Source organism: Bubalus kerabau, chromosome 1 (genome assembly GCF_029407905.1).
Source record: "Bubalus kerabau isolate K-KA32 ecotype Philippines breed swamp buffalo chromosome 1, PCC_UOA_SB_1v2, whole genome shotgun sequence".
Classification (NCBI taxonomy): Eukaryota; Metazoa; Chordata; class Mammalia; order Artiodactyla; family Bovidae; genus Bubalus; species Bubalus kerabau.
The window spans coordinates 74,753,564-74,777,663 of record NC_073624.1 but is presented as its reverse complement, the minus strand read 5'-3'; the positions used below and the strand labels follow the sequence as shown (position 1 = coordinate 74,777,663).

Sequence of the window (24,100 nt, the reverse complement as noted above, 5' to 3'; positions counted from 1 at the left end):
ACAGTTTCAATTTCCGTGCTTGTGATGGGTCTGTTAAGATTTTCTATTTCTTCCTGATCGAGTTTTGGAAAGTTGTACTTTTCTAAGAATTTGTCCATTTCTTCCTCGTTGTCCATTTTATTGGCATATAATTTTTGATAGTAGTCTCTTATGATCCTTTGTATTTCTGTGTTGTCTGTTGTGATCTCTCCATTTTCATTTCTAATTTTATTGATTTGATTTTTCTCCCTTTGTTTCTTGATGAGTCTGGCTAATGGTTTGTCAATTTTATTTATCCTTTCAAAGAACCAGCTTTTGGTTTTGTTGATTTTTGCTATGGTCTCTTTTGTTTCTTTTGCATTTATTTCTGCTCTAATTTTTAAGATTTCTTTCCTTCTACTAACCCTGGGGTTCTTCATTTCTTCCTTTTCTAGTTGCTTTAGGTGTAGAGTTAGGTTATTTATTTGACTTTTTTCTTGTTTCTTGAGGTGTGCCTGTATTGCTATGAACTTTCCCCTTAGGACTGCTTTTACCGTGTCCCACAGGTTTTGGGTTGTTGTGTTTTCATTTTCATTCGTTTCTATGCAAATTTTGATTTCTTTTTTGATTTCTTCTGTGATTTGTTGGTTATTCAGCAGCGTGTTGTTCAGCCTCCATATGTTGGATTTTTTAATAGTTTTTCTCCTGTAATTGAGATCTAATCTTACTGCATTGTGGTCAGAAAAGATGCTTGGAATGATTTCTATTTTTTTGAATTTACCAAGGCTAGCTTTATGGCCCAGGATGTGATCTATCCTGGAGAAGGTTCCATGTGCGCTTGAGAAGAAGGTGAAATTCATTGTTTTGGGATGAAATGTCCTATAGATATCAATTAGGTCTAACTGGTCTATTGTATCGTTTAAAGTTTGTGTTTCCTTGTTAATTTTCTGTTTAGTTGATCTATCCATAGGTGTGAGTGGGGTATTAAAGTCTCCCACTATTATTGTGTTATTGTTAATTTCTTCTTTCATACTTGTTAGCATTTGTCTTACATACTGCGGTGCTCCCGTGTTGGGTGCATATATATTTATAATTGTTATATCTTCTTCTTGGATTGATCCTTTGATCATTATGTAGTGACCATCTTTGTCTCTTTTCACAGTCTTTGTTTTAAAGTCTATTTTATCTGATATGAGTATTGCTACTCCTGCTTTCTTTTGGTCCCTATTCGCATGGAAAATCTTTTTCCAGCCCTTCACTTTCAGTCTGTATGTGTCCCCTGTTTTGAGGTGGGTCTCTTGTAGACAACATATGCAGGGGTCTTGTTTTTGTATCCATTCAGCCAGTCTTTGTCTTTTGGTTGGGGCATTCAACCCATTTACGTTTAAGGTAATTACTGATAAGTATGACCCCGTTGCCATTTACTTTATTGTTTTGGGTTCGAATTTAACACCATTTTTGTGTTTCCTGTCTAGAGAATATCCTTTAGTATTTGTTGGAGAGCTGGTTTGGTGGTGCAGAATTCTCTCAGCTTTTGCTTGTCTGAAAAGCTTTTGGTTTCTCCTTCATACTTGAATGAGATCCTTGCTGGGTACAATAATCTGGGCTGTAGATTATTTTCTTTCATCATTTTAAGTATGTCTTGCCATTCCCTCCTGGCTTGAAGAGTTTCTATTGAAAGATCAGCTGTTATCCTTATGGGAATTCCCTTGTGTGTTATTTGTTGTTTTTCCCTTGCTGCTTTTAATATTTGTTCTTTGTGTTTGATCTTTGTTAATTTGATTACTATGTGTCTTGGGGTGTTTCGCCTTGGGTTTATCCTATTTGGGACTCTCTGGGTTTCTTGGACTTGGGTGATTATTTCCTTCCCCATTTTAGGGAAGTTTTCAACTATTATCTCTTCAAGTATTTTCTCATGGTCTTTCTTTTTGTCTTCTTCTTCTGGGACCCCTATGATTCGAATGTTGTAGCGTTTAATATTGTCCTGGAGGTCTCTGAGATTGTCCTCATTTCTTTTAATTCGTTTTTCTTTTATCCTCTCTGATTCATTTATTTCTACCATTCTATCTTCTAATTCACTAATCCTATCTTCTGCCTCTGTTATTCTACTATTTGTTGCCTCCAGAGTGTTTTTAATTTCACTTATTGCATTATTCATTATATATTGACTCTTTTTTATTTCTTCTAAGTCCTTGTTAAACCTTTCTTGCATCTTCTCAATCCTTGCCTCCAGGCTATTTATCTGTGATTCCATTTTAATTTCAAGATTTTGGATCAATTTCACTATCATTATTCGGAATTCTTTATCAGGTAGATTCCCTATCTCTTCCTCTTTGGTTTGGTTTGGTGGGCATTTATCCTGTTCCTTTATCTGCTGGCTATTCCTCTGTCTCTTCATCTTGTTTAAATTGCTGAGTTTGGGGTGTCCTTTCTGTATTCTGGCAGTTTGTGGAGTTCTCTTTATTGTGGCGTTTCCTCGCTGTGTGTGGGTTTGTACAGGTGGCTTGTCAAGGTTTCCTGGTTAGGGAAGCTTGTGTCGATGTTCTGGTGGATGGAGCTGTATTTCTTCTCTCTGGAGTGTAATGAAATGTCCAGTAATGAGTTATGAGATGTCTATGGTTTTGGGGTGACTTTGGGCAGCCTGTATCTTGAAGCTCAGGGCTGTGTTCCTTTGTTGCTGGAGAATTTGCTTGTTATGTCTTTCCCTGGAACTTGTTGGCCCTTGTGTGGTGCTTGGTTTCAGTGTCGGTATGGAGGCGTTTGATGAGCTCCTGTCAATTAATGTTCCTTGGAGTCAGGAGTTCCCTGGAGTCAGGGATTGGACTTAAGCCTCCTACTTCCAGTTATCGGTCTTAATTTTACAGTAGTTTCAAAACTTCTCCTTCTATACAGCACCACTGATAAAACATCTACGTTAAAGATGAAAAGTTTCTCTACTGTGAGGGTCACTCAGAGAGGTTCACAGCGTTACATGGAGAAGAGAAGAGGGAGGAGGGAGTTAGAGGTGACCCAAATGAGATGAGGTGGAATCAATAGTGGAGAGAGTGGGCTAGCCAGTAGTCACTTCCTTATGTGCACTCCACAACTGGACCGCTCAGAGATGTTCACGGAGTTATACAGGGAAGAGAAGAAGGAGGCAGGAGACAGAGGTGGCCAGAAGGATAAAAGGGGGAAATGAAAAGGCGGGAGACAGATCCAGCCAGTAATCAGTTCCTTAAGTGTTCTCCACCGTCTGGAACACACAGAAATTCACAGAGTTGGGTAGAGTAGAGAGGGGTTAGGGAGGAGATACAGGTGACCTGGTGGAGAAAATGGAGAGTCCAAAGGGAGAGAGAGCAGTCAAGCCAGTAATCTCGTACACTAGTGAAAAATGGGTCCTGAAGATTGGGTTCTTAAAGGTACAAAATTGGTAACAAATACATAAAAACAAAAATTAGAAATTAGAGTAGAGTTTGGAATTTCAAAAATGCGATGTTAATGAAAAGGAGAAGGAAAAGAAAGAGAGAAAAAACGAACAAAGAAAAACAAACAAGGTCGTGAAAGTAATAAAGAAACTACAGGTACAAAATTGATAACTAATACCAAACAGCAAAAATTAAAAATCCAGAGTAGAGTTTGGAATTTCAAAAATACAACGTTAAAAAAAAAAAAAAAAAAAAAAAAGAAGAAGAAGAAAAATAAAGAGAGAAAACAAACAAACCAACAAAAACAATGTCGCAAAAATTATAAAGAAAATACAGGTACAAAATTGATATCAAATACCAAAAAGCATAAATTAAAAATCTTGAGTAGAGTTTGGAATTGCAGATATACGATGTTATATAAAAGAAGAAGAGAAAGAAACAGAGGAAAAAAAAAAAAAAAAAGTCACAGCAATTATGAAAAAAACTATAGGTACAAAATTGATAACATATATCAAAAGGCTAAAATTAAAAATCTAGAGTAGAGTTTGGAATTTAAAAAATGCAATGTTAAAGAAAAGAAGAAAAAGAAAAAAGAAAAAAAAAAAAACAAAAAAAAAACAAACCACGGTCAAAAAATTATAAAATATATATATGAAGTTTGCTGAAGAAGAAAAAAAAAAAAAAATAGGGTCTTTTTTTTTTTTTTTTTTTGCAAAGTAATAGTTATAAAAGTGAAAATTAAAGGACAATAGAGGACTTAAAAAAAATTTTTTTTTTTAATTAAAAAAAAAAGAAAGAAAGAAAGATTGATCGTAAAAATAGTAAAAATATATCTAGGTCTTTCTCTGGTTTTGTTGTGAGTATTGTGGGTTCAGTTCATTTTTGGCAGTTCCTTAGTCCGACTTATATTTCTCAAGATCTATAGGCCCCTTCCTATGTAATCCGTAGTAACCACAGGGTTTTAATCTATGGCCTGTAGCTTCCAAGGCGTTTCCCTCTGTTAGAGCTTCTTCTGTTTGCTGGTCTCTTCAGTGTCTGGTTCCCGCCCTGACACAAAGGGGATGGTTGAGGACACTATTTTTTTTTTTTTTTTTTTTTAATTTAGGCTCACTTATTCAGCCGCGCTGTGGGGAGGGAGGGAGGGATGCTGCAAACAGATAACACTGGCGTGCGCTCGAAGTGCCTCGGCCACACTGGGTCTGCCCCCGCTCACGGCGCGTGTAACCTCCCTGCCCACACTGCTTGGGCTCTAGGTTGTTCCGCCGGGAGCAATCAGAGGCCGGCCCTGGACTGAGCTCCCAGGTCCAAGCCGCTCAGGTTCAGGCACTCGGGTAGTCCTCAGAGGCGCAGACTCGGTTGGGCCTGCGTTTTGTGTTCTTCCCAGGTCGAGCAGCTCAGGCGATGAGGTGCTTGGCGGGCGCCAATGCTGCGACTTATCGCCTCCCCGCCACTCGGTTATCTGGGTGTAAAACCGGCGCACCTTCTCAGGCAGATGTTGACCGTCCAGACCCCCAAGAAGTTTTAGTTAGCAAAGAAGCCTGCTTACAGTTTTATAGATAGTGTCTCTCTGGGGCTGCGATTGCCCCCTTCCGGCTCTGGTTGCCTGTCACCGGAGGGGGAGGTCTGCAGCCGGCTATCTCTGTTCAGTCCTTTGTTCTGTGCGCGGGCCTGGCGGTGTCTTAGGTTAGGGCTGGCTTTTCGCGTGGTAGATATCCCACAGTCTGGTTTGCTAGCCCAAATTATTTCGCTCAGATAGCGCTCAGGACATTCGGCCCGATTCTTACTCTAAGGGACACAGCCCGTGCCGCACTTCCCTGCCCAGCCCCCGCTTGCTAATGCCGTGTGCAGGCGTCTGCGCTGCTTCTCCGCTGGGGGAGTTCCCGTAGGGCTCACAAACCGCGATTTTTAATTGTTTATTTTTTTTTTCCCCCTCCCTTTTATGTTGCCCTCTGTGCTTCCAAAGCTCGGCACAGATTCGGCAGTGAGAGGGTTTCCTGGTGTTTGGAAACTTCTCTCTTTTTAAGACTCCCTTCCGGGACGGAACTCCGTCCCTCCCTCTTTTGTCTCTTTTTTTGTCTTTTATATTTTTTCCTACCTCCTTTCGAAGAGTTGGGCTGCTTTTCTGGGTGCCTGATGTCCTCTGCCGGCATTCGGAAGTTGTTTTGTGGAATTTACTCGATGTTTAAATGCTCTTTTGATGAATTTGTGGGGGAGAAAGTGTTCTCCCCGTCCTACTCCTCCGCCATCTTGGCTCCTCCCCACTAAATGTCCACTTTTAAAGGATAGGTGTATCTAAAGAAGCCATGACAAGGAAAATGAGAAAATATGGCACAGGATTTGGTTTTATTCCTGGGTCCATCCCTCTTCCCTAGCATTACATTTCCCCAAATCTGAGTTTTTCAGCCTCTTAAAATATGCAGGAGTGAGAGTGGAATGAGGAATGGTGGTGGGAAGAGGTGGCCTAAGCAGGTCAACGCGAGTGGCCTCTGGCATTCTGAGTGCCTCAGAGTAGCCCAGGGTACATATGAGTGTTCCAAACCCTGACTACTTTTCAGGTCTCCCTGTTAGGGTGAGTGGTAGATACTCTGTCCAGCAAGTGTTTCCTTTGGCCTCACGATTAACTGTCAATCACACATGTACAAGCACTGCCTATTCTCAAAGGCAGTGTCATCTAGGCCTCCAAGAAAGATATGGGTTTTAAAACATTTCCCTGGAAATGTAGAGTACTCTTAGCTCTTTTTCTTGAGCCTACCTCTAATCTTTATTAGAACTGCCCCTCTTTCAGGCGTGATGGAAATATGAAAAGGTCTTTTATGTGCCATAATGGATATGTGCCTGCGTGCTTAGTCATGTCTGACTTTGGACTGTAGCCTGTCAGACTCTTCTGTCCATGGAATTCTCCAGGCAGGAATACTGGAATGAGTTGCCATTCCCTTCTTCAGGAGATCTTCCCGACTCGAGGATCAAACCTGGGTTTCTTGCATTGAAGGTGGATTCTTTACTATTGGGGAAGCCCATGCCAATGTGGCTCCTGCCAGTAATGTAGGAGACCCAATTTCGATCCCTGGATCAGGAAGATCCCCTGGAGAAGGAAATGGCTACCCTCTCCAGTATTCTTGCCTGGAAAATCCCATGGACAGAGGAGCCTGGCTGGCTACAGTCCATGAGGTCGCAGAGAGTTGGACATGACTGAGCAACTAACTTCACACATACACGTGCCATAGTGTATAGGAGCTGATGAAATTTTTAACCCAGGGTTCATCCTCCTCCCCTGTGTCCTGGTCTAGAGGAAATGAGATGGGGATGATCTACAGAAGGGACAGTTTCATTAATTTACTTACAGTATCTTTCTCCACTGTTGGGTCCGAGGCTCCTTGAAGAGTTCTAAGTTTCACAGCCAGGGTAGATAGTTAATAAATAAGTGTTGAATTGACAGATGACATTTGCTATGGTTATATTTAGGAATTCATCATTCACGAATTTGATAACAGACTTGAATTTATACCCATTATTAAATAGCAATGGATTTGGGGTCTTTATTTTGCGTCAAGCTCTTGGTGTTCCAGAGGTTGCTGATTAAGATAAAAATACCTGAGAAGGAAAATAAATCCTCAAGCGCCATTGAAATGGAGTCAGTTCCCATATTGGCCAGAAGAGGGCAGAGTCCCTGTGGGAATGCGACAGGATAGACGTATTTTGATGCTGCCGGAAGATTTAGGAGCGCTGGCTAGGGAAGGGAGGAGGAAGTGGCAAAGAGAATCTAATGGGGGACAGAGGAAGAAATAATTTCTAGAAGGTGACAGAAGAGGTTTTTTTCTTTTTGGCTGCACTGGGACTTCGCTGTGGTGCACGGGCTCAGCAGTTGTGACGCAGGAGCTTCCTTGTTCTACAGCATGTGGGATCTTAGTTCCCCAACCAGGGATTGAACCCGCGTCCCTTGCATCGCAAGGCAGATCCTTAACCACTGGACCACTAAGGAAGTACCAGGATAGGAGAGTTTAAAAACTCTGTCAACTTCATCCAAATTCATCCTTCATTCATTCATTTATTCTTTTATCAAACATTACTGTGCAAGGAGATCCAACCAGTCAATCCTAAAGGAAATCAGTCCTGGATATTCATTGGAAGGACTGATGCTGAAGCTGAAACTCCAATACTTTGGCCATTTGATGCGAAGAACCAACTCACTGGAAAAGACCCTGATGCTGGGAAAGATTGAAGGCAGGAGGAGACGGGGACGACAGAGGATGAGGTGGTTGGATGGCATCACCAATGCAATGGACATTCGTTTGAGCAGGTTCGGGGAATGGACAGGGAAACCTGGTGTGCTGCAGTCCATGGGGTTGCAAAGAGTTGAACACGACTGAGCGAGTGAACTGAATGAACTGAGCACTTACTATGTGTGAGACACTGTGCCTGGGGTGAGTCAGGCAGAGATGAGCACAGTAGACATGATCGGGGGAACGTCTAGACCAGTAGGGGTTACCGGAATTAAATAGTTAAGTGTATGTATAATTAATGATTTTGCTCAGAACAATGGAAGAAAATAACAGATGTTATGAGAACTTCTTCAAGTAGGAGGAGATCTCTCTGATAAGATGCAACCTGAAGGCTGAAGAGTCATGTGGAAGGTTGGGAGAGGTGCTCCAGACAGAAGGAACAGCTTGTATGAAGGCCCTGAGGTTGGAGGGGGGCGGGGGGTGGGGGGGGAGTTGGAAGATTCAAGGAATTAGAAGAAGGTCAGTGTGGCTCCATGGGGTAGTGGCGTAAGATAAATTTTGAAAAATGGAGGAAGACCACGCAGGGCCTTTTAAGCCATGCTCAGGGTTTGGATTTTCCTTTGTCTTTCAGTTTGCAAGCAGTATCTGTTTATTAACAGGCCAGATTACAAACTAATTTCAATAAGCCTATTGATCTTGTGCAAGCATCTCCATCTTCAAGAGAATGGGTGGTCTTTTTCTTCATTCCACCTTGTGGAGAAGATAATTTGAAGGGTCATGGGAAGTTGTTTGCGTCTTTGAAATATTTTTCAACAGAATAGATCTCATGAATCAGATCCTCCATGCAGACGATGCCACAGTTACCAAGAGATTGAGTGATCCACGTGTTACCCGTCAATTCACTTTCTGTTGATTTTGCAAGCTGGTAGATCAGTTCATTTGCTGACTTCAGGCTTGGGTACCCCCGTGCATTCTGGGTTCCACAGTCCTCAGCATGTTGACTAAAGCCTCCCTGAACTTCACAAAAGTGCCAATGAAGATCGGGAGGAGGTGAAGAAGCTGCAGTACCTTTGGACCTTTGAGCTCCCACCACTGCTACCTCTGATCCTAATGACAAGTGCCAATTTGGATTGGCACATAGGAACGTAGAAGTCACCAGCCTTTCCTGCCGTCCTAACAATTTTACTTCTGTACGTCTGCCTATACGCCTTGTAATAGTGCTTAGCTTTATCACTGATAAATTTTCTACTTGCTTTTCAAAGCATGTTTTGCACAAACTTCTTTCCCAGGCTCTTGGTCTTCAGTTCAGTGAATTTCCTTTGCTTTTTCTTATGGGTTTCTAGTATAGCAGGAACCTTCTTTTTCTTCTCTCCTTTTTCTCCATGATTCCAGCCAGAAAAGAGCATGTTTTGATACTCTTGCATGAGCCATAAAAAGATCTTAAGCAGAGGCATGGATTGTCTCATTCATATTTTAGAAGATCACTCTGGGGAGTTCCCTGGCAGTCCAGTGGTTAGGACTCCGAGCATTTACTGCTGAGGACCTGGGTTCGATCCCTGGTTGGGGAAATAAGATCCCACAAGCGGCTCAAGCTGTGCAGTGCAGAAAAAAAAGTCACTTTGGGCTGCCGTATGGAGAATTCTCTGAGGGAAGAGGGAAGCAGGGGTTTTAGGAGGCTGATACAGTAGTTCAGGGAAGATGTGATGATAGCTTGGACTAGGGTGGTGACAGACAGAAGCAAGAATTGGATGAATTAGAGACGTATGTGAAGACAGGCTTGATGAGAGTGGTACTCAGAGGCTGAGTGTGTGTGCGTGCATGCTCAGTTGTGTCCGATATTTTGCAAGGTTGAGAAAAGGTGTCAAATGTGTTTTGATGAGTTTCTATCATGAGCAATTGGGGAAATCTAGGGAAAGGTGGGCTGGGGATGTGAGGATGGGGAGTGGAGAATAGAAAAAGAAAAAACTCAGTGTTGGACCCACGAAGCTTGAGATCCTTGTGAGATCCCAAACAGAGATATTCTGGCCTGGAGCTCTGCAAGGAGGGCTGAGTGAGAGACACAACCTTGTGGATCAGCCCTGTATAAAAACAGCATTGAAAGCCACGAATGTCGATGAAGTTATAGAGTCAGAACACACAGGAATGAGATGTCCCAAGGCTGAATCCTGAGAAACTGTCACCAACGCAGGGATCACAAACGTAGTCAGGATTTTGTGGATGAAAGGGGAGAAAGGCCTTTCAGAAATGTATCTAGTGAGTGGCCACCATCTCGTTCTTTCCTTGTAAGGAACTCTTGTGTACTCGTTTCCTACTACCGTTGTAACCAATTATCTCAAACTCAGTGGCTTAAGACAATACAAACTTATTCGCTTACGTTTCTGGAGCTCAAAAGTCTATAATTGGTCTCACTAAAATGAGGGCAGTGGCAAGACTTGAGTTCCTTCTGAAGGCTTAGGAGAAAATCTGTTCCTTTTTTTTTTTCTGGTTTCTTGAGGTTGCCCACATTCCTTGGTGTGTAACCTGCTTCCTTCTTCAAAGCCAGCAAATGGTGGGTGGAGATTTTCTCAGGCTGCGTCACTCTGACACTGAGTCTTCTCTCTCTCACATTTATTTCTAGAGATGTTTTATGATTACAGTGGGCTTACTGGGATAATCGAGGATACTGTCCCCATCTCAGGACTTGCTGATCAGCAACTTTAATTCCATTTACATTAAATCCCCATTGCAGTGAAACCTGACATATTGTAACTTATCCACAGGTCCAGTAGATTATGACATGGGCTTCTTTGGGAGTTATTATTCTGTCTATTAAACCTTACAAGTCTGCTTATTCCTCTTTGGAAAAGTGTGAAAAAGTACACACCATTCCTCAAGTCCTAGAAGAAACTCTTCCATGATAGTCCAAAAGGGGAAAAATGACAAAAGTGTGAGATTTACTTGTGTGTCTGTCTGTGTCGTAACTATATTTCAGCAATACACTCAGTTGGATAAGAAAGAAAAAAATAGCCAAGTTATTGATTAGGGATTTGTTTATACTTCCTTTGTCCACTAGAACAGCTGTTTGTCTGGATAAGGAATCCTTGAGTTTTTATCATAAATAATGTCTCTGTCTTGGTGCATGGTCCACTATAACATAATACCATGGACTGTGCTATGCCAAGTAACTTCAGTCTTGTCCAACTCTTTGCAAACCTATGGACTGTAACCCACCAGGCTTCTCTGTCCATGGGATTCCTCAGGCAAGAATACTGGAGTGTGGTGCCATGCCCTCCTCCAGAGGATCTTCCTGACCCAGGGATCAAATCCGTGTCTCTTATGTCTCCTGCATTGGCAGGCAGGTTCTTTACCAATAATGCCTAGCTTGTAAACAGCAATTTATTTCTCACAGGTCACACACCAAGGAACGTGGGCCGCCTCAAGAAACCAGAAATAACCCAAGGGAACAGATTTTCCCCTAAGCCTTCAGAAGGAACTCATGCAACTTTCAGTCTATAGCAGTCTCTTGGTAAAACTCAATGTCACCATTAGAATGACGAAACGAAGCTGAGCGCCTCCACCCGGTGCCAGCGCTCTGTGTTGGGTAACTTGGAGCTGTGACTTGTGGCGGGTACCAGTGTCACAGTGATTCTAATCTACGGAGAAGGAAACTGAAGATTTCAGAAATCTGCCAAAGTCACTCAGGTAATACAAGGTTAGAGTGGAGACAGAATTCAATACTGTCTGACCCTGGGCCCATGTCCGTATTCATTCCTTCGTCTTGCTTCTCTCAGAGCTGTTTTCTGTTTAGAGGCAAAATGTCAAATTAGACTGTGATATATACATACAATCATATTGCATGTACATATAGATATTATATACACATAATTTTTATGACAAAGTTGAATATCTGTTAATACGAACCCATTGATGTTTTTGATCAGTATAGATATAGAAAAGCAAAGAGGGCAGATTGAATGAAATTAGCATTTTTATTACTTGGTTGATAAACATTTTACTTGGGAAAATAAGTGTTTGTTTATTTACCCAATAGGTGTTTATTTATTTACCCAATAATGTTCCTCTGTCCCCCACCCCATTTTTTATTCCAGTAAAATGTACCTAATAATGTTTTGTATTAAAGAAAGATGACACATGTATACCTGTGGCGGATTCATTTTGATATTTGGCAAATCTAATACAGTTATGTAAAGTTAAAAATAAAATAAAATTAAAAAAAAAAATAATAATAAAGAAAGATGAGATCTTACTTTGGTGCCTAATTTTTTGGAGTGATTTTATGCGCTTCCTTGAAGGAAATGCTTATTCATTGCAATACTTTTAAAGAAATATTTGAAGCTATAAATTGATATCTAAGAACCACCATATATTCTGATACTTCGATGGTTGTTCATGTCTAAATATTTTGTAATTTCCATCATCATTTCCATTTCAATTCATGAATTGTTTGGAGGTGCTTCCAATCACAATGTAATATTTCTCCTTTTATATATGATTATTGTCATTGTCTAATTTAGTAATGATGTGGTTAAAATGTAATCTCTAAGACATCACATTTTTGAAAAACTCTGTGCTGTCTTTTGTGACTAGTGTGGGATTGATTTGGATGAGTGTTGTATGTGTGCTTGACTAGAATGTGTACCTTCAATTTGGGGAGTACAGTTGCACGTAGCTGTAATTAGCATGTTGAATCTGCCATGTGAGGCCTGTAACAAAGATACAATTTTTTTTTTCTTTTTTTTTCAAAGATACAATTTTAAAAGTTTATGGTAGCAGTAACTTTCTCTGTCCCTGGAGATAAATTGTGGAAATGGTGGTGTCTTTTCAGTGAACTGTGATGTAATAGACAGTCCTGTTCTTTCTCTGGTCCCCAGATAACTGTCTCTGATCAGTGACCAGCAGGAGATATCAGTTAGTGCTTCAGTCTGTATTTAGGGTAGACTGAATCTCCCTCTCCATGTGGTTGGCTGTGGTCTGCCTCAGTGGATAGAGCTGGCTTCTGGATCCTACTCTTCTCTCTTCCCACATCACCTTCTTCTTCGCCTGCTGCTCCATCTGTGCTTCCGATCTTAGCAAATGGCACCAGCATCCACTGCCTTGGTCAGAACTGGCAATTATCCCTGATTCCTCTTCCCGTTTCCACTCTTATTTCTAACAAACACCAAGAGTCATCAACTCTCCTTTCGAAGTATCTCTCAAATTGGTCAAATTCTTTCTGTCTCTGCTGCCACTGACTTTGTTCAAGCCTTTGTTCAAGCCTTTATCACTCAATCATTGCAACCACCTGCAAGCTGATCTTCATCTCCATTTTGCCCCCTACTCAATTATTTCTGCTATAGCCAGTAATTTTTCTTAAGTATAAATCTGATTACATCATGCTCTGCTCATTCAGTGGTTCTCTATCGGTCATAGAATAAACTTCAGACTTCTTAACTTTGCTTACATGGCTCTTCTGGCTCTGTTTTTAAAAAAATTCTCTCCAGAGTCTTCTGTGATCATTTCCCTCTTCTGAAAATAAACATACACTCTAGCCATTCTTGCAGATCCTCAAATATGCTATGCTATTCACCTTGAAACATAATATATAGGACTTTACGTCTTTGAGACTGAAGGTATTTCTTAAGTTTATGTATCTCAACTCTGAAAGACTGGAATGATGGAAAAAAGATTAACACACACAAATACATGTACATATATACACACATATGTACATACATTTGTGTATACACAGTCATAAACAATGTATATTTGGGATAAATTTATGGAAACTGTACATAAATGTATGCATATATATGATGTAAATTAGCAATCAATAAATACTTTTAAAAATAGTACATGGATATCCAATTATAGACAACAGGTTAGACAATACATTAATATTATCTTCTTCTGTAGATTCCACCAGAATCATAGTAAAAGCATGTGAAACCTATACATCCATGAGGACAAAAAGAATGATTGGAGTCAGTAAAAAATTAGGTTTCCACACATTTCTGGAATACAGATTTAGCAAATTTAGCAGACCAGAAGAAGCAGCCTCTCTCACTGAACACAGGGACATATAGACAAGAAAAATCAGATTTGCTCAGAGGAATCCCAGAAAGACTTAGGATTCTCGAATTCCCAGTAGAGCAGTGGGTGGTATTTAGGCTTAGGGCTGAAAACAGGGTGATTGTATGGGCCAGTGGACTGTCATCCACTTGTTTTGGCATAAAATGTCAGCAATTTGGTTTCTATACTGAGGCTGGAAGTCAGAGGTGACTTCCCAGGAGACCTCAGGAGTCTCAAAAAAAAGATATATATATATATATATGTATATATATATATATATATATATATATATACACACCATATATCTGCGGTATGAAGAGTTAAAAAGATAAAATCAAGAAAATCTCCCAGAAAACAAAACTTTTAAAAAATACATTTAAAATATCCAAGCAGTGTACAGAATTAAACCTGTAGGACCAACATGTGATCAATAGGGCATCCAATAATAAAGAATAGAGAAAACAAAGGTGAAGAACTTGTCAACAATATAAGAAAATTTTCCAAGGATTAAAGTCAAATAATCAACTTCTTGGGCTTCCCAGGTGGTGCTAGTGGTAAAGGATCTGTGCTAGAGAGGCAGGTTCGATCCCTGGGTCAGGAAAAAACCCCTGGAGGAGGAAATGGCAACCTGCTCCAGTATTATTGGCTGGAGAATCCCATGGACAGAGAAGCCTGGCAAGCTACACAGTCCATTGAGTCCCAAAAAAGTTGGACACGACTGAGGGACTGAGAACACATGCCTGTGCATACATGACTTTTCAGTGAGGCATTCCTGGACCAACTCTTTAAAACTGTAGCCCCTCCACTTAGCCCTACCTTACTTAACTATTCTCCTTTGAATTTTTAACCACCTGGCATACAATATATTTAATTGTTTGTTCAGCGTCTTTGTTCAGCGTCTCTTCTCTTAGAAAGTAAGCTACCCACAGGGAAGATATTTTGTTCACAGTGGCACCCTCGGCGCGTGCCTACTCAGTACCTGGCATATAGTCCGTATTCAATAATTATTTCTTTCTTTTTTTTTTTCAATAATTATTTCTTGAGTGAATGAATAAGAGGATCAGTTCAGAGTCATGTCCAACTCTTTGCGACCCCATGAATTGCAGCACGCCAGGCCTCCCTGTCCATCACCAACTCGATTTAAATCCTCCTTGTGGAAAGAAGTTAGTTAATAACGCCTCAAACTGGTTTCACAATAAAATGATAGGTAAGCCTATAATTTACTAATATGAGACAGCCATCTGAAGCAGTAACTAAAAGAGTTAAAGGCACTCAACTGCATCTGAGGAAAGGATAGGAGAGCAAGAAGGAGAAGAGGCAAATCTTTGTTGATCTTCATTACAAGTTTTTGAAAATTATTTGCTTTTCTCACCATGTGTCTGTACTGTTTGTTTTTTAAAAGAGTGTATATATCTTAGGAAACATTTTTTATTTATTTACTGTAAACATATATCAACACTAATAATAGCTACATTTATTGAGCACTTATTATATGCTAGGCATTGTGCAGAGATTTATATGAATTATTGAAGAAGGCATTACACATATCTGTTGTCATTTTATGCAAACTGAAAACATCTGGATTCAACATAAAAATAGAAAAAAACCCCTCAATCCCCAAATATGAATATTTAGTAACCTAATCTCAATCGAATAAATTCTGCTTCTCAATCTTCATAACAAAGACACAAATTTGATATGCCTCATGTCTTTAAAATGCAAGAAAAAAAGCATCATGCAATAATTTTTAAAAGTTTTTATTTAGTAGGAAATCCTTGTAGAACTAAAAAAGCACCTGTCAACAGGAACTGTAGAAATTGAAAGAAAAATTGTGCATCAGCTCTTTTAGAGACATCTGTCTGTATTATCTGCTGGCTTTCCCTCCACCCTTCTTTCCATTCCTCATTTCTCTTTCAGTCTGTTCATCTGAAATGCAAGTGAGCTTTGTTTCAGGAAATTTATGAGATTTTCGCAACATGAAATGGCTTCTGACAGAGTCATTTCTGGGCCTCGGCTCCGATCTGCTTCCTCCCATCTGTGCCCGATATTCTGCTGTGATGCCATCCATCACTAGCTCAGGAACACACAGAGCCGTCACCTCTGCAAATCATTCTTCATCGTTCCAGATGTGAAATCGAAGCCTTGGTAGTTGTTTAACAAAGACCATTTTAGCACAGTGCTGTCATTTGGCTGTTTCTGGCATTTAGACTGTGCTCTGGATCTTTTGAGGGCTTCCTTGGTGGCTCCTGGATCTTGTGGGAGCAGCCCCCTCCCACCCTTTCCCTTTTTTGCTTGGCTAAACTCCCTTCCACCTCTCAGGCTTCAGTTGAGTGGTGCCCCTGGAGAAGCCTGTGTCAACAGTGACCCCACCCAATGGGGATCCTACACCTCCCGTGGATCCTGGAGGATCCCTCTGACTTTGACTTCATAGATCGCACTGTTGCTGTCATTTACTTTCAGTCTCCACTGGTGGCCCTCAGGTCCCTAGACACAGAGACTGAACTCTGACTTGCCAGCCCCGCCACCCGGTGCAGTGCCCTGGTACACAGAAGGTGCTCAGTAACCGCTTGACGAATGTAAGAGTAAGTGAAGGGATGAAAGCCACTGTCACTGGGTACAGTTCAACTTTAGTTTGCACATACTGTTTATGTATGAAAAATAACAACCAAAACAACTACACAGCTGGGTTTAACAATTACTGAGTCAAAGGCTAATGAGTTAAATAATCTTGGCCTAAATCCAGAAGTTAAGGGAACAAGAGATAGCGAGAAGCCTGTGCATATTTCCTGTGTTCTGTAGGAAATGAACATTTCCTAAGCTCTTTTCCTCTAGCAAGCTCCGAAGTTGAGAATGCACTATATAATTTTATAGACCCATGAAAGAAAAAAAAGTAAAAAACTTTCAAAATGGTTTGTGCTACACGCTACAACCTAGCCTTTTATTTATGGCTTGACAAATAGGTGAGAGATGGTTGTTCTTTTTTCCTGTTTCTTCAGAGGCTTTGAATAATAGTTAACAAAGATCACATTGAAAATTGAACTTGCCTTATCACTCATGAGACCTGGTTCTGAATTATTTGACCTGAAAATGTCTTCAATACAGTCCCATCCCGCTCATATTCTCTCATCTCCTCATCTGAGCTTAAGATCCTCTAGAGGCATCATAGTTACATCATGCCTTTTCTATGGCTCTTTACTGGACCAGACCTAATATGTGTGGAATGCCCTTTCAAATGACAGGAAAAAGTTGAAAGGAACTTTAAAGGTGGTTCTAAAATTTTAATCTAAGGCTATTTGAAAGATAATTGTTTAAGATCATTATCTATTGAGAAATTAGACAAGATTTCATTTTTCAGTTCCAGTATGTGACGGGTAAAGAAATAACAAATCAAAGAGAAAAACAGAAGAACAAAATTTTTCTACTTTGATGGCTTATGTGTTTTATCTGTGATGCTAGATTTTCAGTTTATGTAACTCTGAGGGGAAATGATAAATTAAGATACTATTAATAATACTTATGGGAGAATTTTCATTGATTTATATGAGATTAGCCTCTGGCTCAGTTTCTCTTTTCACATAGCAATTGTTTCTTTTGTAAGAAAAGTGCTTTTGTTAAACAGAGTATATCTTTGACTTGAATGGTGTTCCAGAGACATATTTAGTTACAAGTTGAAACAGAGTTTGTTCCAAATCTAATATCAGAATAATAGCCACATAATCTTTCATTCATCTCTGGATGATAGTAAGTGATGTTTTATTTACTTTCTTTGCTGGCTCTACTTTGTTTGAAATAAAGTGAAATCTGCTCAGTTGTGTCCAACTCTTTGTGACCCCATGGACTATAACCCCATGGACTGTACAGTCCATGGAATTCTCCAGGCCAGGATACTGGAGTGGGTAGCCTACCCCTTCTCCAGAGGATCTTCCCAACCCAGGAATTGAACCAGGGTCTCCTGGATGGCAAGCAGATTCTTTACCAGCTGAGCTATCAGGGAAGCCCTTCTACTTTGTTTACTAGACCCTAATAGGAATTGTATATTATTATTATTATTTATGTTTAATTATGAATGACTTTATTTTTATATTATCTTAAATTTAAGGAAGGACATATCTCCCACAATGTTTAACTTAAAGTTAAATGTATATTTATGTGTATTATTTATGTATGTATGTTATACATACACACACACCTGCAGTGCTGTGAAATAAAGAAGCTATCTCACGAAACTCCACCGCTATGAGGTTGCTATTTTTCTATTTATTGGCTTCAGACTCTAGTAGGTTCTGTTATCAGTACAGGAAGTTCCTTGTTTCTCTAACCTGGAAACATAATAGGAAGCCGTGCACATATGAACTGTGGGAGGACCAGGAAGAGTCTCTCCTGATCCAGTACTATTTTCTTTATGGGTTCTTATTCCAAATTCTTAGCACTTGGAACTAATTCTTTTGCGTTTAGATTCTATGGACATCTTGCTATCACAGAATCCTAGAATTTTAAACTTAGAAAGAATATTAAAGATCTAGTCCAATCAGCTTCTTCAGTCTGTAGATAAAGAAACTGAAATTCAGAATTTCGTCCAAGGTTTCACACTCTGAGGGTGGTAGAACCACAAGAATCAAGGCCTTCTGCAGGTCATGTCTGCTGACTTTCACTGTGTTCATTCATTTCTTCATTTTTTAATTATATACACACATATATATATATACACACACACATTATTGGAGTATAATTGCTTTACCATTTCTTTACTCTTTAATTTATGTCATAGTCAGGATTCTCCTGGGTAAAAGTGAGAAAAAACCAAATCTGATATTCTTCAAGTAAAGAAGAAACTTTATTAGCCTTTAGGCACAACTAGGCTCAAATAATGTCTTCCACACTTGAGCTTCCTCCAGATCTGGCCTCTGGTGTCCTCTGCATGGGTTTCATCCTCAGACAAGCCCATCCCATGCTGTGGCAACATGCCTTCCTGCTCCCCACCCTGTCCTTAGAAGTTACAGGCATGCATCCTACCAGCTTTAATCCCACCAGAGAAAGAGACTCATTTTACTAGTTAGTCTCAGAAAAGTGTTGACATGAAATCTCATGGGTTTGCCTTGGATCATGTGTCTGCACCAATCAGAGGGTCAAAATATATCAACTGGCCTAGCCTAAGTCACATGCTCTCCCCTGCCACCAGGGGAATCTCAGAGGCTGAGAGTGAAAGAGAGGAATTTCCTCCTCCCGAAATTTAAAAATAAATAAAAAATGGAGTCTTGTTGCCAGAGGAAAGTAAAATAGAGACTGAGTAGTTTAAGCAACCCCTGTCTGCTTCAAGTTCGTACTGTGTCTGAGACATGGTGTTTGGTGTTTGTCTGGGAAGCAGCCGTTGTTAATTCACTTGCTTACCAGTTGGTGTTTTCAAAATGAACACACTGGCCCAAAGTTGAGCTGACAGAAATGGAGTGGAGGAAAGACTGTATTGGATGTGTTGAGGGAGAGATGGGGAGACCACAGGGGAGGGGCATGGGGTGCAGAACCCTGGGCAGGGGAGGAAAATGAGGTCTGAATGAAGGTCAGCAGGGGCCCAGAGGACAGGAGAGAGCCGGGAAAGGCTCTGAGGGAGGCTGTGGGTCTCTACTGGGTTGTCTGCTCAGAGTCAGCTCTACTCACCGAACAGATGCCCAATGGAGACACCGTGTGGCTGATTCATCACACAAATCAGTGGGAGGGGCTGCTGTGCCAGGGGCTAGCATGCAAATATGATGAGACAGACCTTCCCTCACGCTCCGCCTAGGGCAAGTTACGCAAAGCTTACTGACAGTTGCAGGAATTGCTACCAGGGAGAAGTCCAGAGTGTTCCAAGAGAATATACAGAAGACCTGACTGAGTGGAGAATGTGGGAAGGGAGAAAGGCCCCTAGAGTAATATTTCAACTAAGACTTGGGCTAATTCACTTTGCTATATAGCAGAAACTACCATAACATTGTAAAGGAACTATACTCCAAAAAATAAAAATAAATCAATAAACTGAGACTTGAAGAACCAGGAGGAGGTTCGTCAGGGTGGAAGAGGGTCCAGGAGAAAAGAATTCCAGGCAGAGGGTACCAGAGCCTGTGAGAGGGGTCTCAAGGTGATAGAAAAGAGAATGGTGCATCCCAAGCCTCCTAGGAAGGCCGGTGGAGTGGGGATGGGGGGCACCAGGTGGGGAAAGCTGGTGAGAGCTCAGGCTGGGAAGGAAGCAGGAGCCAGACCATGTCACTTGATTCTGGCTATTGGAGAGAGACTTTAAATTTTACCTGCAAGCATTAGATTTGTGATGAGATTTGTGTTTTTAGAAAGATCACTTTTACTGAGGATGGAAAAGAATTGAGGCAGGCAGTGAGACTACACAGAGCGTAAAAAGGGGTTCAGGGCTTGGACTGTAGAAGTCCAACAGAGATGGAGAGAAAGCAGACACATTTAAGATGTATTTGAGGGACTTCCCTGGAGGTCTAGTGGTAAGGGGCTTCTTCCCTAGTGTCTCAGTGGTAAAGAACCTGCCTACAATGCAGAAGTCAGGAAGATCCCCTGGAGGAGGACATGGAAACCCACTCCAGTATTCTTGCCTAGAGAATCCCCATGGACAGAGGAGCCTGGTGGGCTGCAGTCACAGGGTCACAGAGTCAAACATGACTTCAGTGACAATTCTGCACTTTCACTGTGAAGGCCTGGGTTCAATCCCTGGTAGGAATCAAGATCCCTCAAGCCACAAGTCATCGTCAAAAAACAAAAGAGGTATTTGAATTTCTTTGTACTAGCAAGATTTCTTCAGTAGTTGGACAGGCAGTGCAATGTACCTGTGGATTTGTGAAAGTTTTAGATTTTTCATTAGCTGGTTGAATTGCAGGTTTTATTTTCCATGATAGTATTAAATTGGCTGGGGATTGGGCTGAATATAATTGTTTTATGGCCAAATGTATCCCACTGTAATAAATAATGACTATATATCAGCCTGCCAACTGCCTGAGGAGTACAAGGCCACAGGAAAATTCTTTGAGTCTACAGATTTGGTGACCAAAGATAAAGGAATGGGACTTTAAACTCTGGTGGCCCCACAGAATGTCCTGGGTCCCATAGCCAGCTTGCTTACTACAGTTTAGAAAATCCTTGAAATCTGTTAGAGTTCATATACATAGACCCCAGAACTATATTCTTGGATTGATGAATGGGATGAATAGTTGAGTTCAGATAATCTTCAGTGCTCAGTCATGTCCAATTCATTGCGACCACATGGACTGTAGCCTGCCAAGCTCTTTAGTCCATCAGGATTCTCCAGGCAAGAATCCTGGAGTGGGTTGCTATGCCCTCCTTCAGAGGATCTTCCCAACCCAGGGATTGAACCCAGGTCTGCTGCATTGCAGGCAGATTCTTTACCAGCTGAGCCACAAGGTAGGTCAAATTAAGGCGTGATCAGAAATTGCAATATCTCAGTGCCTTGAAACAAGTTTTCTTTCTTGTTCCTTCTGGCAAAACCCACCGCCTGACTGGCAACTCTAAGGGTATCTCTCTTCCATTCATGCTGATAATAAAGTATGAGACTTTAGAGACCTTTACTCACATTGACCTCACCTCACTTTCTGGTTTTTCAGTGAGCATTGCTGGCCGTACCACGGAAACAAGCAGCTGCTGTTTTCCCCTCTCCTGGATCTGTTTTCCCTTCTGGAAGTTCATCTGGACTTTTCTTTGGGCCATCACAAATTTCATGTTTCACATGGGGCTGGCTCTTCTCACTACTACCTACAGTTCAGTCATCAGGGAAAATTGCAAACAGGGGAAATCTCCTTGTTTCCTCTTTCTCTCTTCTAGTATTCCACTAAGCCGTCAGTTATTCTCAACTGGACAAGGAGAATAGTATCCTCAGGCAAAGGGGAATCTAAGTGGAGACAGAGGTCTGTGGAAGAGGACTGGGCAGAGGAACACAGTGAGGTGGCCCGAAGAATGCAGGTGAGCAGGCGAGGGGCAAAGACCGGCTGCCGAAGCGCATTTAGTGTAGTCTCATTAAGTAGGCAGTCCTAAAGGAAATCCATCCTGAAAATTCACTGGAAGGACTGATGCTGGAGAAGGCAATGGCACCCCACTCCAGTACTCTTGCCTGGCAAATCCCATGGATGGAGGAGCCTGGTAGGCTGCAGTCCATGGGGTCGCTAGGAGTAGGACACGACTGAGCGACTTCACTTTCACTTTTCACTTTTCACTTTCATGCATTGGAGAAGGAAATGGCAACCCACTCCAGTGTTCTTGCCTGGAGAATCCCAGGGACGGGGGAGCCTGGTGGGTTGCTGCCTCTGGGGTTGCACAGTCAGACATGACTGAAGTGACTTAGCAGCAGCAGCAGCAGCAGCAGCAGCAGCAGCAGGACTGATGCAGAAGCTGAAGCTCCAATATTTTGGCCACCTGATGGGAAGAGCCAGCTCGCTGGAAAAGACCCTGATTTGGTGAAAGACTGAGGGCAAGAGGAGAAGGGAACGACAGAGGGTGAGATGGTTGGATGGCATCACCAACTCACTGGACGTGAGTTTGAGCAAACCCTGGGAGATAGTGAAGGACAGGGAAGCCTGGCATGCTGCAGTCCATGGCGTTGCAGCGTCAGACATGACAGAGCGGCTGAACAACATTAAGCAGGGGGCTACAGCTGGAGGCTGGGATCTGGAGGAATAACTGGAGTTGGGTGCTAAGATCTTGGAGGAGGAAGACCCCCACAAAGGTCCCTCCTCCAACACTGTGATCCTTCCAACCAAGACCAATGTCAGGAGTCTGGAGCAGCCAGGCCTGAGGGCTGGACTGAATGGCAGAAAGTGAGTAACCCCATGAGCCAATGAAGCTGCAGGGCATCAGGGACCCCTAAAGTGAAAGTGAAAGTTGCTCATTCGTGTCTGATTCTTTGCGACCCCGTGGACTATACAGTCCGTGGAATTCTCTAGGCCAGAATACTGGAGTGGGTAGCCATTCCCTTCTCCAGGGCATCTTCCCAAGCCAGGAATCAAACCCAGGTCTCTCGCATTGCAGGTGGATTCTTTACCAGCTGAGCCACAAGGGTAGCCCTAAGACCATTGCTGTAATGCAGCCAATTTGCATCTTGCTGATTTTTCAGGGGATGATTCCTTTAAGTAAACAAATCCATTGAGATCAAATACAATGCAAATTGCAATGGGGAAAAAGGAGTCTGTAGTTATATTAATGATTTCTATGCATGGAATATACAACCAAAATGGGGTTGAAGACTTTGATATATTTTGGACAATGTCTGTGGATATTCTTGTGTGCAAAGATCAAATAGCCCCCTTGCAAAGGTGGTGATGACCAGGGACACAGGATGACAAGATATCCCGTTTGTTTTCCTCTGAGTTCTGGAGGAAAACATGCTAGTATTATGCCCACCCTGCAGCCAGAGGCTGGATAACAGAAATAAGAACCAATCCTGTATAGCATCTTCTATGTGCTGAGTGCTGTTCAGCATTTCACCTATATTGGCTTATTTAATCCTTACAATGATGCCTCTTTTTTTTTTTTTTTTTTTTTTTTGACCATGCTGCATAGCTTGTGAGATCTCTGTTCCCCAATCAGGGACTGAACCCAGGCCACGGCAATGAAAGCACCAAGTCCTAACCAGGGCATCAGGGAACTTCCCCAACAAATGTTTTTAGATGTATGCTGTTACTACTTCTGTTTAAAAATGAAAAAATTGATCCCCAAATAGTTATGTGACTTGCAAATTAGTGACAGAGACAGGATTCAAACCCAGGCAGTCTAGGTCCAGAGTCTGCAGCTCTTGCATCATATGGGGCAACAAGATGTCTTGTCCTGTGTCCCTTTGCATCACCACCTTTGCAAGCGGGTTGACCTACCTGCATCTTTTGGAGTGAAAGTGTTAGTTGCTCAGTTGTGTCTGACTCTTTGTGACCCCATGGATTCTAGCCCACCAGGCTCCTTTGTCCATGGAATTCTCCAGGCAAGAATACTGGAGTGGGTTGCCATTCCCTTCTCTTGGATCTTCCTGACCCAAGGATCGAACCTGGGTCTCCTGCACTGAGGGCAGAATCCTTACAGTCTGAGCCACCAGGGAAGCCCTCTTTTGGAGTGGTGCTGTCTAAACGGCAACTCCCTTCCCTAGATTCCTCTATGACATAGCTGACATGGCCTGCAGACCAGCAAATGCCAGTCAGTGCCATGGCTCGGGAGGTCACTGGAGCTTCCGGGATTTGGAATATTCAGGGAGACGTTGTGGCTGTGTCACAGGGCTCTTCTTTGCTCTGTCTCTCCAGATTCTCAGAGGAAGCAGACCTCTAGGGCTAGATCTGCATCTACTATTTTTCCTCCTATAGAAAGTCTCTTTGTACATATGTACCCGCCTCTCCCCACAGCCAGGTTCTGACATGGAAGCATTTTCAATGTCGTTACTCCATGTTTCTCAGAATATATGCCTAATCTAGGGTTGGGGCAGCCACAATA

At 41.8% G+C, this 24,100-nt stretch overlaps 1 pseudogene; it reads right to left on the bottom strand.

The window, feature by feature from the left end:
- Positions 1–8,234: 8,234 nt before the first annotated feature.
- LOC129649090 (60S ribosomal protein L7-like) lies at positions 8,235–21,355 on the bottom strand (annotated as a pseudogene).
- Positions 21,356–24,100: the final 2,745 nt, after the last annotated feature.